General features: G+C 32.8%; 1 pseudogene; it reads left to right on the top strand.

Annotated features, from left to right (window-relative positions):
• The window catches only part of LOC116122835, a 42,274-nt pseudogene that overhangs the window by 5,992 nt on the left and 23,085 nt on the right, over positions 1-13,197 (top strand).

Below are 13,197 nucleotides of genomic sequence, written 5' to 3'. Positions count from 1 at the left end.
CTTTTTAAGGCTATGATTAGTCATAGTCTAATAAAAAATTTATTTTTATTATCATCATTTTATTGATATCAATACATATCAGATTCTAGAAGTCGTGCCCCAAGTTTTCGCACGGTGCAGTACTTGATAGCCTATGCGACTTTTAGGTCATAAAGCATTATATTATATATGCTTGTCAAATATATATGCTTCAAATATTCATCCTAAAATTAAGCCTCCAATATGGATCGTTTGTTTCTACGAGCCAATGAAAGCTCTAGTCATTATCTTAAAATATTTAATAAAAAAAGGTTCTTAACCTTTAAATGTAATGTTATGGAAATGATGATGGTGAAAATTTGTCTGTTATGAAATATCTGGTCACGTGTATATAAGACAACTATAGTTTCTTTACATTTTTTTTTTTTAATTAATTAGCATCGTTAAAATAGAGAAAGAATACAAAGAGGTCGTAAACAAAATAGATCATCCTATCTTAGAATGGAAAAGAAATAAAAACACAAATATAATAAACTGAGAATCTAGTATCTAGTTTGTTTCTTTACATTTCTGGTGTAGTTAATAATCACTATCATGTCAACATCAATAAAAGGTCATATATATATATATATATATATATATATATAGTTTTCCAGACGACAATAATATATTTCTGGCAACATATTACTCTTTAGAAAAAAAAAAAGTATATATATATATTCCAACAATTTATTAGATAAAATGATTTTTCGACCTGGAAAATGTAACAGATTTGCCGAAGAAATTATTAATTTCGGACAGCTTTCGCTCATTAATTTCTAGTGATAATTTGCATGAGGAAATGAAAAGTTTTCTTGTAGTGAAAAGAATGATCCATTAGAGTTTGGAGTTTTCTTGTAGTAAATAGAATGATCCATTACAGTAAAACTGTGTTTGTCTAAGTTTATAAGCTGATCAAATTAACTTATAAATTATAAATTTAACTGACTTGTTTGTTTATAATTTTTTTGAATTTATAAGTTAAGCTTATAAGCAAAAAAAAAAAGTACCTCCTTCAACTTATTTTTTTGGCTTATAAACTAGTTTGACCAAGTATATTACCATATTATCCTTGTTTAATTTTAAAATTTTTACCCTTGTTTAATGTAATACTATTTTTAATCATTTTATAATAAGATGTACTTATAAATCACATTTTACCAAACACATCAATTATATATTAGTCACTTATAAGTAATTTAACTAAATACGTAATTGATTAAAATTTTAAATATTAAATTCGTATGGTTTGTTTAGGAGACAGAGACTTAACATTCAATATATGGGTCTGACATTACAAGTGGTAGCCCCGCTAACCCTGGATATACCATTTGAGTTGTTTAATCATGCAACATGTATTGCACAAGTCTAAACTTTTAAGAAAAAAGTAATAATAATTCAATCTTAAAATTCTCATGCAACATGTATTGCGCAATCATGATTCATAAGCCACTTTTAACTCTATTTTTTTTTTTTTTTTTTAAAAGAATCTCACCAACTTATTGACTATTTCCATTGTCCTTACAATAAATTAATACGCACAGTTACTATTTAACGAATAATTCAGTTATAAATCTAAATTTTAGCTCTATAAAACCCCCCCATAAGTCCCTATTCTCTTCACACCCCTAAAGTAGCCATGGAGGTGACTCAAAAATAGCAACAGTCACAGACACCACGAGAAGATCGAACTCCCCTCAAAAACACTGAATCATATCCTTTCCCCAGATGAATCTCTGTAGATCTTATTTTTGCAGACAGGTCAGGACAACCATATACATTTTCTTGCGTAAAAGGCGGACAGGACGTTATCCGAGCCGAGTTTAAGAGGGATGGCTCCATTTCGTTCGTCGAACCCATTGAGTTGGTGTCGAGTAACCGTCCGACAGCTTGATGGAGGTGAGCTCGGAATTGAGGTGAAGAAGAAAACTGAAATAAACCTATTTGGTAAGCGTTATGTGCGTGGGTTGATGATGAAGATGCTAGTCTATTTGGTGTTGCCTGAAAATACTTGTATGTTGATTTTTATATTTTCCCTGTTTACACTTTTCAGTCAAAAACCTTGTGGTTTAAGGTCTTCTTCTTATCTGTAATGTGTGGGTTGATGATGAAGGTGCCGTCTATTTGGTGTTGCCTTAAATACTTGGTATGTTGATTGTTATATTGTCCCTGTTTCCACTTTTCAGTCAAAAACCATTGTGGTTTAGGTCTTCTTCTCATCTATAAGTGTGTCAAAAACCATTGTGGTTTAAGGTCTTCTTCTTATCAGTAAGTGTGTGGGTTATGATGAGTGCCCGTCTATTTGGTGTTGCCTTAAGATACTTGGTACTTTATTGTTATATTGTCCCTGTTTCCACTTTTTCAGTCAAAAACCATTGCGGTTTAAGGTCTTCTTCTCATCTATAGTGTGTGGGTTGATGAGAAGATGCCAGTCTATTGTGGTGTTGCCTTAAGATGCTTGGTATGTTGCTTGTTATATTGTCCGTGTTTTCAGTCAAAGAAAATGCGCTCTGAAATTAGGAATGTGCACTTGCCAGTTAAAGTTTAAATGAAAAAACATATTCATAAAATTTAAAAAAACTTGATAATATAATATATAACAAATAAACCCAATATCAAGAAATGGTAATTAAAATGAAATTATATGTATGAAGATAATAATAAAATCCATATTTATTTAAGGGATTTTACAGGCATAAGAACATATATAATCAATAATACAACTCTTTGTAGAAGAAGATAAAGGTCACAACATTAGAACATAAAATATATAATTGAGAATGGCGCACAAGAAAAATTTGGTGCCCAAGTCATTCTATTTGTCAATCTCCATGATTTTCAACATCATTCTTATCATTAAAGGGGAAATGAAATGAGAAATGAGAATTGTAAGAAATTTTTAATATAGAAAATATGAGCCATTAGATCAAAAGATTTTGGGTGGTTGAGATTCAATAAAATTTGCATAATTGATGCACCTGGGACTACTATAATTAAGATTTAATCTCAACCATATATGAGGATATGATGATGAACAGTATAATTGTCAATTGCACTTCATATATTAGGATATGATATGAACAGTATAATCGTCCATTGCACTTTACATATTAGTATGATATGAACAGTATAATCGTCCATTGCACTTTATTTACTAGGATCTGTTATGAACAGTATAATGTCCATTGCACTTTATATATTAGGACATGATATGAATAGTATATCTATTAGGATATGATATGAACAGTATTTTAATGAAAATCAACGGAATAGATAATAAAACAAGAGAAGAAATTGATGTCCGTACATTCAAGCATTTCTTAATTAATTGTCAAATATACATGCTTAAAGAGAAAAGATATAATGGGGCCCACATGCCATTATAAAATTTGACATAAAGTGGCCTACTGTCAAAAAAACATAGTTGAAAAAAAAATATTTCATAATATTTTTAAAAAACTCAGATCACGCTGCACTTTATTCAAGAAGAAAGACACATAATATATACTTACAAGTTAAATATTATCTACGAAAAAACAAAAAACATCTTAATGAGAAGAATTTGTCTTATTGAAGATTTTTAGCTTGACTTTTGTTGAATTATCCTGCAAATCGGGAGAATCCAATTAAATCGGGCTGTAAAGAAGCCAAGTAGCCTAAGTTATTTGATAAATAAATAAATAAAGAAAAGGATGTTGGTGAGCATACATTGAAATTTATGTTATATTTAATTTATAGCATCATTAAGTAGAAATTTTGCCTATGTATACAGTGAAAGTTTTATAAAGTATTGATTTTTCCCGTTTGATTGATGTAAAGACTAAAGAGTATGCATTGCGTTGAAAGTGAAGGTGTACAAGGTATTACGGTCAGCGCCCTTTACGGTCTCCTTGTTTCTACGTCAGTTATATGCATGATGATAGCTTCACTCATCAACACAAAAATTTTCATTGGAAATAGTGATGGCAATGGGCCAGGCCGGGATCGGATACCCCTTGGCCCAGGCCCAAGCCTGACCTTATAACAAAGGCCCAAGTCCGACCCGAACCCATTACAGGTATGATACGCAAAGTCCAAGCCTGGCCTAATGAGTTTTTTATAACCGCAGGCCTGGTCCAAACCCGTCTTTTTTAATAATGTTTACTTTTAAATATTAATAAATTTCAAAAAAAATTATATTTTTAATTTTAGAAATTGTTTTTAAATATTAATTGAAACTATTTCCGCAAATAATTTAAGCAATAAGTGAGCAATTAAAACTCCATAATATTTTATTATACAAACTTTTCAGCTGTGCATAATATGTTATGGCGAAATCCACTTTTATAAGTTGAACCAAACTCATCTAACTCATTTAAAGGCAATTTTAACATGTTAAACCTTCAATATGTGATGAAAATTGAGGTTAAGGTTTGGAAAAAATTGATATATATATATAGGATAATATTGTAATTAAATATATAATATAAGGGTAAATTAGTAAAATTAATACTAAAATTTTTGGGGACAGACCGGGTCGGGCCTAAAGATATACCCATGTTTGGCCTGTACCCGAGGTCGGGCCTTAAAATCAAGCCCAAGCCCAAGCCCACCAACCTCGGGTAAAGCCGGCCCCTTTCGTGGTCGGGTCGGGTATCTGAAAATGTCGAACCCATTGCCATCTCTAATTGGAAATGGATTATTTCTTAGATTGAATCTCAGACCCATGAATGGGAATTAATTAGTTTATATATATATATATATATAAATTATACTTCAAGCTCTAACAAGAGGCAGTCAAGACGTGAAGCTTCATGGTGCGTATGAATAAAAAAACAATGCCATCATCCCTATGAAAGTCGATAAAAAATTAATCAAGTTACGCAAGCATCACAAAACTATGATACCAACTATATAGCTTAACTGAAGTCCATATATATATATCTTTGACAACCACTAAATGATGAGACATGATTGATGAACTATATAATGGGATTCAGATATTGGTTTCTAAACTCTAAAACTTTTAATAAACATACAAACATAGTTACTTAAAATACCCCTAATCATAATAAATTTAAAATTAAATAAAAAATGCTGAAAGGAGATTGAGTAAGTCACGAATTCCACGTCCATTACTTTTATGGTGTTATAATTAGATTTAATGTGTGTATATATATATATATATATATACCCATCAGTTTTGGTCATTCTGCTGTAGTATACAAAGATGAGTTTTGACCTATAACGGTTCATAAACATGCAAACGAGGGAGAAGATGTTGAGCCTTTATTTCTCACTTCAGAACTCAAGCTAAGCTAATACTAACACTTCTAACTTAAGATTCTGCTATTTATCTGATTCTTATACCAGAACTTTCTAACTTTTAACCAAGGAACGCCTTCGGTATCCTGAAGGCTTGACACTTCTTCAACTTCTAGCAGCTTGTAAGAGAAATAAAAATAAGTTTTTGTTAACTTGGAGATACTGAATAACTCTTTCCTGAGATCTTGCTGACAAAAGCTTGTTAAGAGAACTAGTAAATGCTAAATTTTGACTAAGACAGAGGGCAAAAACATCCAACAACCTTCCGGCTGTCACCTACACTCAATACAAGAAAATATTTCAAGTATCTGATTAAAAAATAATAATAACAACAGTAAAAAAGGCAATTGAACTGAAAGAATCTGAAGCATTTGAAAGAGACGTTAAAAATAAGGTTATAACATTGCTGGGAAAGGCTCCCAGAATACTGCTAGAACATCAGACTAAATTATTCATGAAGATAGCTTTCACAGAGTATTCGAAGTGCAAGAGCATTATTCAAAATCAATAACGATTGAAAATTAATATTAAAATGGGTTAACGTGTTCCAAATATAAGACAGTGTCCGCCTTAAATGCAAGCTTGGGTGGGAAAATCGAAAATGTAAATAAATCTACATTTGCCCAAACCACATTAGTCCTTGAATGCCTAAACTATCAATACATATTCAAAAGGTAACTCCGTTAGAAAGTAGAAGGGCATTAATGTTATTTTCGCTTCCCTAAACCCTAAATAAAAATGAAAATTTCAGAAAATTTTGAAAATAAATTATAAAAAATGAAGAAAAATAAAAGTTTGTGAATTTATTACTTGATGTGGTTTGTTGTTGAGTTTTGCTTCTTCTTGTTGTTGCTGTTGGGACTAATTTCAATGCTAAAATTATTTTCAGTTTACTAATGGCCTATATTCAAGGCTGCTTTTCATGTGTCTGCCCTACTTGGGATTTCATTCTCTTATAGGTAAAAGGGGAATTTTGTAAAGAACCTAAAACAACGGGATTCCCCTTGAGAAACTGGTCCTTTGGACCAAGCTCAAAAAAAAAAAAACAAGAGCAACAAAGGACAAACACCCTTATACACACCAGCAAAAACCAAAAATAAGATTGGGGAGATATAAAAGATGAACGTATAAGAGAAAAGAAGCTGGAGCTACCATGGGTGTCTCCACGACACTTGCGTCTCTATCATGTGCCATTTCTCTCTTTTCTCTTCTCCCGCAAAACAAGAAACATTTATTTCACAAATCTTTTCAATTCTTTTGCGTACGTGGTCATAAAGCACTTATAATTCCAATTGTCATGCTTTCACACTCCTTTGGATAGCATGAGAAAAGAAAATAACAAATTGAAAATCAATTTATATATATATATATATAAAATAAGCACTATCAAATTGAAAATCAATGGAATAGATAATAAAATAAGAGAAATACATTCAAGGTGGGGATTATATTGATCCTCACTTGCATTTTAATTGACATCATATTAATTTAAGTATTTACTTAAATTAATTAGGACTAAAAACACAATAATGATATAATTTATTTCTTGTCAGTTATAAGCTTTTTTTTTAGATCCGCATCTATGAAACATTCCATTTCCATTGAAAAATTTTATGTTAACGAGTGATGAGCGAAACTATCATGATGCAATTGTGAAGTAACTGACGAGAAATACATTTTATCGTCATTGCGTTTTTGGACCATCAAGCACACTTACACACATCAGGATATTGCTTTTGAAACACCAATGCTTACTTTTAGACCAATCACTCTATACATGGGAAAACCCTTTTACTTAAAGAAGGTTATAATTTGGTCTTGAGAGAACTTCATAAATTTCAGTCTCATTAGAGCAAAACCATGGAAGTCTTCTGTAAAGTAGAAACACTCACAGACTCTAGAAACAGATTAGAGCTCCCCACAAGAAAGGAATGTTATCCAAAGTCTTGTTTAAGAGCCACGTCTATAAAAGATTCCATTTCCAGTGAAAAAAATTATGTTAATGAGAGTGAAACTATCATCATGCATTAGTGTGACATAAATTTCATAATTGTGTTTAGAGTTTGGCAAGGAGACGGTAAAGGGCGCTGACACATCCAATTTGAAGGATTGACATTAAGTATTTGATAGTTAAGTTACTACACTAATCAATGATTTTACTCAGTCAAATCCATCCTTGCTTTTCTTTTTCAATAATCAGCCACATAAAAAGCATCAAACGGGATGATAAATTTAGAACTCTTTTCAACAACTCTTTTTTCAATTTGATTTTGGAAAGTATTGGTAGATTGCTTTTTACTAAACAACAATAAACTGGACCTACTCATTCCCAGCGGTTCACCATTTTGGGTGATTGAAATGACGTTATCTAGAAGACTGCTTCAACAAAGGTGAAAGCAGGCTTCGAGATAATTGGCGAAAGCATGGTACAAAAATATCCGATTTCTGACTGCAGATTCAATGTATTGGTACTGTGAAAACGATTTGTATGGCGCTTTCTATTCAATAATTAATAATAATTTTAACAACATTGTCTTTTTCATTTTGTAAATTATATTTTTTAGTTCTTACACTGAATTTTTGTTTTGTAGACTTTGTGCACAATAAATCTACATTTTAATACGGTTTCACTTGAGAAACTTCTCATCATGCTTAGAAACTAATTTGCTTCACCTAAAGGATTCGTACTACTAATAACAAATCAGCTAAAAAGATTTATTTAATTTAGAAACTAAGTACAAATAAATTGGGTGGAGATTTGAGGAATCTTAATAATATACCACTAAATAATTATACATTTTTGGTAATGACTGAATTTAAAGATTCCAAATGTTCAAATCCTGAAGAGACAAGTCATTAATCCAAAACCCCTGCTCTCTATTGTTTCATCAAAAGCACGTGCAAAATTAAAATGATGGGTAAGTTGGATTTTCTTTTATGATATTTATTTCTTTAATTATATTTAAGTCAAATCAGATCCTGCAGTTTGCCAGCAATAGCATCGCCTAAGCCACAAAAGATAAGATGATGAAAATGATGCATAAGATGCTGAAAATTTGTATGTTATGGAATATCCGGTCAAACTTTAGTTTCTTTACATTTTTGGTCTTGTTAATAATGACTATCATGTCAACATCAATGAAAGGTTGTATAGTTTTTCAGACGATGATAACATATTTCTGGCAACATATTACTCTTTAGAAAAAAAAAATTATTTTATTCCAACAAATTATCAGATAAAATGATTTTTCGACCCTGGAAAATGTAACGGATTTGCAGTAGAAATCATTAATTTCGGACAGCTTTCGCTCATTAATTTCTAGTGATAATTTGTATTAGGATTACAGCCCGGCTCAAGGGGTAGGCAGGTGCCCCTAAAAGTGGGGGCACAAATTTTTTATAATTTTTTTTAATATATTACAAAACTAAAAATGATGTATGATTTTTTATTCAAGCCAAGGAGAAAAAAAAAAACTAAAAAAACCCTAATTTATTATAAATTTTTTACATATATTTTCACCCAAAGTTTAATAAAAAAGTAAGTTTGTACCTTTAGTTTCATATATTCTAATTTCCACCCCTAAATTAAAACATTAAATTTCTTTTAACAATAAAAGACTAAAATAGTCATTTATATATCTCAAATTACTCAACCCTAATTTCATTCCAAATTTCAACATTCACATAAATTATCTCCACCCCTCTTTCGCCGTCAGTCGTTTGGAGTTGATTCCCATCAATTTCTCACCAAAATTGACTGGAATCATCACTTTATCATTTTCCCAAGTGTTTTTCCAGCCTTGGTAGCCCTCGATTTGACTGATTTTTTACGAATCTCATAACACAACTCCACCGTGCACGACATCCATTTCCAACCTTTTCAGCATGTACCCGGCGTTGTTGGTCTTCCCTGACACCACCATCTTCATTCCCTCAACCTTCTCACAAAAATCCCTATGATACCTCATCCGTTTACTCCGTCAAATCGTCGGCCACTGATACCTTTCGGGTTGCAACTTCTCAAGCCTTTTCTGGCCAGTCCAGACATTGGAAATTACTTATTTCATCACCCATCGCTTTTCCAACATCTGCTCTCCAAAATCCCCCACCAACTTGACCCAATTAGCCTGCCGATCGTCGTCCACCTCTCCTAGTGATTTTGCATCTCAAAAGGCCAGAAAATAAATTTGAAATATTTTTTTTTAATATATGCTTATATTATTAGAAGGCCCCCAAAGTAATTCTTGCCTAGTGTTACAAATGTTTCTGAGACGGCGCTAATTAGAATTGATAAGTTTTCTTGTTGTAAAAAGAATGATCCATTAGAGTTTGGAGTTTTCTTGTATTCGAAGGCATAGTAAAAGCTAAAGCTCCAATTATTTTTTTTTTTTTTTTTTTTTGCTTTCCTAGAAAACACTTTCTTCGTATTCAGCCATTAAGAGCTCAACAACTAGCCCCCATGGTTAACTTTTTCAGATTCTCTCAGCTTTTCAATTATCTCTCTGTGACAAACAATGTAACCTCCCTTAATCATTTTCTCACTTGTCAACAGAGGATTACAAAAATCATTAGTAGACATTTTTTAAAATCAGATTATACAAAAATTGAAAGACACAATTTAACTCTACACTCAAAAAAAATTTAACTATACATTTGGTTAGTGAAAAACTTGGGAATGCAGTTTTGTGAAAACAATATCTACAGACACAAAGTCGACATCAAAACCATAGCTCTGCCCTCCATATTGCACATAAGTAATGTTTAGGAGATGAAGGTAAGGGCATGATTTGAGAAATTTCAAGAAACTCTAAGATCGGTGGTGAAGAGACGTCTCTCTTTTTCAAAGAATATTAAACATCAACTCCAAGAAGCCAAATAAGATCAGGGTCTATAGATACAAGTCCACACAAGGCATTTAACACAGCAGATGGCAACCTATTTATAACATACACAGCAGTATGGAAAGCAAACCACCAATAGTGTAAAGGCATAGATGCTTGAACAAGAAGAGTGAGACCAACCTCAGTAACTTGTCGATGTTTTTTCTCGACCTTTTCATTCCGTTGATGAATATGAGGACAAGGATGGCGAAAATGAATGCCATGATTGGCAAAATAGGAAGGTAAAGGTCTGAATTCTCCTCCCCAGTTTGACTGGAAACTTCTAATCTTTGCATCAAACTGTTGCTCAACAGGTTTCTGGAACTGCATGACTATTGTGGCCACTTTAGATTTCAACTTTAATGGATAAATCCATGTATATCTTGTGCATTCATCAACCAATAAGAGATCATATCGAAACCCTATGGAGGAAAGGAAAGCTGCTGGTCCCCACATATCAGCATAAACTAAATTAAAAGGCAGAGCACAAATAGCATAAGAATAAAAAACAGGATTCTGATGAAGTTTGCCAAGATGATGGGCTTCACAAACTACTTTTATTTCTAATAGAAAAAGGTACATTCAATTGATGCATAATGTTTTTGAGAACACCAGTATAGGGGTGGCCTAAACGCCAATGCCACAACATGGTTATCTTATTTGATTGACATATATTTGGGGATTCTACGATTGCATTACAAACTAGCTGAGACTTATTTGATAGCTGATCATCTTATGGAGACTAAAAAGAGGTTGTAGCAGAATGCAAGGAGACTTGATGATGTTTAGGTGCTACTAAATGATTACCATTGAGAAGAGACATTGAAGTGGAAGGTATGACCAATTTATAAAGACAATTTTGCAAATAACCCCGCAGCACTATTTCTTGAGTGTGTTTATCCTTCACAACACAATCATTAGCAGAGAATTCGACTAACACAATATTATCATGGGTGATGTTAGATATACTAAGAAGATTCTAAGTCACATTAGGGACACAGAGTATACTCTTAAGATGTAAAGACTGTGTTTGATGTTAAGGGAATATAGAGCAGACCTGTTTGAGAAATGAATAGATTCTGTCCATTTCCAACCTGTAGCTTATCTGTTCTAGAGTAGTCAGTTTTCAAAGACATATTTTGTGAGTCTGGTGTAACATGATGGGTTGCTCCAGAATCTATATACCAATTAGAGTCTGTAATAGTGATAGGGGAGGTCATCATATATGGATGATGACTTGATCCAAATAAGTTTCCTAGATTAACAGACTCTCCATACGGAGTGATTTTTGAAACTGGAAGTTGCTATTGAGAAAACTGATGCTGTTGAGACAGATGGCCAGACGCATTAGGAGATGCACTTGAATTCCAATAAGAGGTTTTTGGTTGAGTATTAACAATGTAAGTATGACCACACCAATTTTCACGGTAGAGTAGTGTGTTTTGATTTACCACAGAGCTGAAATATTATTCATGGTTTGAAGAAATTTCAGCCCCTGCCTCTGCCTCTACCTCTGCCAAAGTTTGGCTGGAAATTGGAGTTGTTTTGAGGTCTATAGTTTTGTTGTTGATAATGTCTAGTCAAGGATCGAATAATTATGTGTTTGGGGATTGAAATTATGTGAAGGAAGCTGAGCAGTTTGGTAGCTTGTGTTGCTGGATTGTGATGAGTTCATAGGTGAATGTTTAGATGAGATAAAAGTTGAGGCTTAATGAAATCCCATATAGGTAGAGTACTGCCTTTCCAATCGCATCTCGTGCTTATGTAGTAAAAATTGTGCTTCTTAAAGAGAAATCTCAACACTTCTTAATGTTAAAATAGCAACTATAGCATCAAATTCAGGACCAAGGCCATCCAATATGTAGAGTAGAAGTTCTTTATCACTCAAGTGTACTTCACTAGCAGTCAAAGATCCAACACACTCTTTCATTTTGAGTATGTACTCATTTATTCTTAAATTTTCCTTCTTGGTGGTTTGAATTAAATTTCTTAGATGCACAACTCTGGCCTTAGAATTAGTAAGAAAATGCATTTCAAATATGTGTCAAACATCATGAGCAGTGGCACAATTTGCAATGTGACTGTTACGTGCCAGAGTTTGCAACCTCGTAATGGGTTTATGAATGGATAGAGAACAAGGATTGTCCTTGCGTACTCTACCTATGATGGAATTTTGTAGGACACTTCGAGGAATCCTAGGCCTCCTTAGTTGGTTTAATTTGAGAAAAAACACAACTCCAAATCAACACAAGGTTGAAGATAATACTGATCAGATAATATTCATTCTTGGCCTCAAGCTATTAAATAGTCGAACAACTTTTGATGGAATAGGCAAGAACCCATTCTTACAAAATAGGAAAATTACAATTGCATAATTCTAGCAAAAATTTATTGAAAGGAAATAACATTGATTGAAAGGAAATAACATTAATTTAATTATTGATGGTAAGCATTAATCACTCCCATCCCATGGTTCTTGGTCCCTGACAACTCTTCCCCCCTTAAAAATTTCCTTGTCCTCAAGGAAAAAGTGTGTCTTCAATTCTACCAGATTCTCCCATGTGGCCTTAGTAGGAGAGAGATTTTGCCAATGAACAAGAGCTTTAATTTCTCCTCCTTTTTTGCGAGTTTCCAGAATGGCTTCAGGAAATGGGTGGAGTGTCGATTCTGCTGGTAATTTGGGTAGAGTGGGAGAGATTTTCTCTTGATCTCCAATCCTCTTTTAAGGAGAGAAACATGGAAAACTGGATGTAATTTAGATTCGAGAGGTAACTCCAATTTATATGCAACGGTGCCAATCTTGGATAAGATTTTAAATGGACCAAAAAATTTAAAACTAAGCTTGAGATTTTTCTGTTGAGCCAATGACAATTGACGATATGGACGCAATTTTAGGTAGACAAATTCGCCCACTTGAAAACTCCTATCTGTGTGCTTCTCATCATAATATTTCCTCATTTGTTCCTGTGCAATTTTCAAATTGGCCTTGACATCC

The sequence above is a fragment of the Pistacia vera genome, unplaced genomic scaffold (genome assembly GCF_008641045.1).
Source record: "Pistacia vera cultivar Batoury unplaced genomic scaffold, PisVer_v2 Contig138, whole genome shotgun sequence".
Lineage (NCBI taxonomy): Eukaryota > Viridiplantae > Streptophyta > Magnoliopsida > Sapindales > Anacardiaceae > Pistacia > Pistacia vera.
Note: the sequence above shows the minus strand (reverse complement) of the source record. Positions and strands in the feature narration are given on the sequence as shown.